Raw genomic sequence first — 3,137 nt, 5'->3', positions numbered from 1 at the left:
ACACCTTTGATTGCTGTGATTATCTCTCTGCCGAGGTGTGATAAAGTGCAGTTAGAAGGATTACCTGTAATCATCTGGCAGTTTTCTCTGACTATATATGCTGTGCCTGTATGCTTCTCTTCACTTCACCTGACGAAGGAGCAGCGCTCTGAAAGCTTGTGATTTCAAATAAAGCTGTTGGACTATAACCTGGTGTTGTGTGACTTCCTACATTTGTCCACCCGAATCCAACACCGTCATCTCCACATCATGGTTACTATCGACACCACAAACTGCCGGCTCAAAGTGGAGAGGATCTCCAAGAAGATCACGCATATAGACACAGACATCAAGTTTCTACAGAGATGCAAGAAAGCAGACAAGATCCCGAAAGGACTACAGATCACGAACCCACTCAAGTCGACCTACAACACAGACTACGCTGAGAGACTCTGCCATTGTACCTCTCGCAAACTCCTCAACCATCTCGTACACCAGCTCTACAGCAGACGCCGCAACCTCGAAACCAAGATAGAGTCCATATTTTCAGCTTGTGCTCAGGACACAGCAGACCAGCTACGAGACACCGCCAAGCAGATGAGGCAACGGAACTATACTGTCTACATGTACACCAAGAGCAGGCAGCTAGAGAAACTCGGCATCACCACCAGCAGCAACCAAGCCTCCCCTGGTACCATGGTTGGAACCACAGGGAAGTCCATTGTCAACTTGTCCAACCACACCCTTCAACCAGACAAAATCGAAGTTCTCAGCTGAGGGCTCAATTTCTGCCCCACCACCAAAATGAACCCCATCGGCCTCGCGGCAGACACAGAGGAATTCATCAGGAGAATGAGGCTCCAGGAATTCTTCCACAAATCCCAAGATATCAGCAGCGAACCCAATGAGACAATCAATGATCCGGAACAGCAGACAGAGGGATCCGCGGTGCAGCAACTGAAGAAGAACGAGTCAAATTGGACCCCTCCGGAGGGCCGCTGCCCTAAGCTTGACATGTATGCTCAAGCTGTCAGGAGATGCATCAATGCCAGATTAATCAGCGTACTCACAGGACAGTCCAGAATGTCACCAGAGCACAGTGCAACGCCATCCACGCTCTCAAGACCAACCGCAACATCGTCATCAAACCAGCAGACAAAGGAGGAGCCATCGTCATACAGAACAGAATGGACTATTGCAAAGAAGCATACCGACAACTGGACAACCAGGAACACTACAGAGTTACCCGCAGATCCGACCAAAGAACACACCCGCCAACTCAACAGACTGATCAAGACCTTCGATCCAGACCTTCAGAGCATCCTACGCGCTCTCATCCCACGTACGCCCCACGTGGGAGACTTCTACTGCCTCCCAAAGACACACAAAGCCAACACACCCGGACATCCTATCGTATCAGGCAACGGAACCCTGTGTGAGAACCACTCTGGATACATCGAGGGCATCCTGAAGCCCATCATACAGGGAACCCCCCAGCTTTTGTCGCGACACTACAGACTTCTTACAGAAACTCAGCACCCATGGACCAGTTGAACCAGGAACACTCCTTGCCACGATGGACGTCTCGGCACTCTACATCAGTATCCCCCACGTTGACGGCATTGCTGCGACAGCCTCAGTACTCAACACCAACAACAACCAATCTCCAGACACCATCCTACAACTAATTCGCTTCATCCTTGACCACAATGTCTTCACCTTCGACAACCAGTTCTTTACCCAAACACGCGGAACAGCCATGGGGACCAAATTCTCACCCCAATACGCCAACATCTTCATGCACAAGTTGGAGCAAGACTTCTTCACTGCACAGGAGCTCCAACCAACGCTATTCACCAGATACATTGACGACATTTTCTTCCTATGGACCCACAGCGAAGAATCACTGAAAAGACTACACGATGACATCAACAAGTTCCATCCCACCATCAAACTCACCATGGACTACTCCTCAGAATCGGTTTCATTCTTGGACACATGAATCTCCATCAAAGACGGACACCTCAGCACTTCACTCTACCGCAAGCCCACAGCCAACTTCACGATGCTCCACTTCTCCAGCTTCCACCCTAACCACGGTAAAGAAGCCATCCCCTATGGACAAGCCCTGCGAATACACAGGATCTGCTCAGACGAGGAGGAAAACGATGGACACCTACAGACGCGGAAAGACGCCCTCATAAGAAAGGGATATGACGCTTGACTCGTCGATCAACAGTTCCGATGGGCCACAGCGAAAAATCGCATAGACCTCCTCAGAAGACAAACACGCGACACAACCAACAGAGTACCCTTCATCGTCCAGAACTTCCCTGGGTGGGAGAATCTACACCATGTTCTCCACAGCCTTCAACATGTCATCGACGATGACGAACACCCCGCTAAGGTCATCCCCTCGCCTCCACTACTCGCCTTCAAACAGCGGCCTAACCTCAAACAAACCATCGTTCGCAGCAAATTACCCAGCTTTCAGGAGAACAGTGACCACGACACCACACAACCCTGCCACGGCAACCTCTGCAAGACATGCCAGATCATCAACACAGATACCATCATCACACGTGAGGACACCACCCACCAGCTACATGGTACAAACTCATGTGACTTGGCCAACGTTGTCTACCTCATACGTTGCAGGAAAGGATGCCCCGGAGCATGGTACATTGGCGAGACCATGCAGACACTGCGACAACGGATGAACGGATACCGCACAACAATCGCCAGGCAGGAGTGTTCCCTCCCAATCGGGGAACACTTCAGCAGTCAAGGACATTCAGCCTCCGATCTTCGGGTAAGCATTCTCCAAGGCGGCCTTCGAGACACACGACAACGCAAAATCGTCACGCAGAAACTGATAGCCAAATTCCGCACTCATGAGGACGGCCTCAACCGGGATCTTGGGTTCATGTCATGCTTGATGTAACCCCACCTGACGTAGAGTCATCTAGACTTGAGTCGTCGTTGGCTTGTTCTCTCTGCACAGATGCGGCCGGACCTGCTGTGATTTCCAGCAAAGTTTTTTGGTTTTTTTCTGTTTTTCATACAGACCCCAGCATCTGCAACATTTGACCCCTTGTCACCCCACCTCATTGTTCTTTGATGTAATGTTTTCCTGACTGACCTGTTTGGACACCATT

The 3,137-nt window shown here is 50.5% G+C and overlaps 1 pseudogene; it reads left to right on the top strand.

The window, feature by feature from the left end:
- Positions 1-1,738: 1,738 nt before the first annotated feature.
- On the top strand, positions 1,739-2,923 carry LOC147115043 (uncharacterized; annotated as a pseudogene).
- The last annotated feature ends 214 nt before the right edge of the window (positions 2,924-3,137 follow it).

Source organism: Somniosus microcephalus, chromosome 7, assembly GCF_052327205.1.
Source record: "Somniosus microcephalus isolate GS21.2 chromosome 7, FLI_Smic_1.0, whole genome shotgun sequence".
Taxonomy (NCBI): Eukaryota; Metazoa; Chordata; class Chondrichthyes; order Squaliformes; family Somniosidae; genus Somniosus; species Somniosus microcephalus.
This window is presented reverse-complemented; position numbering and strand designations above follow the sequence as displayed.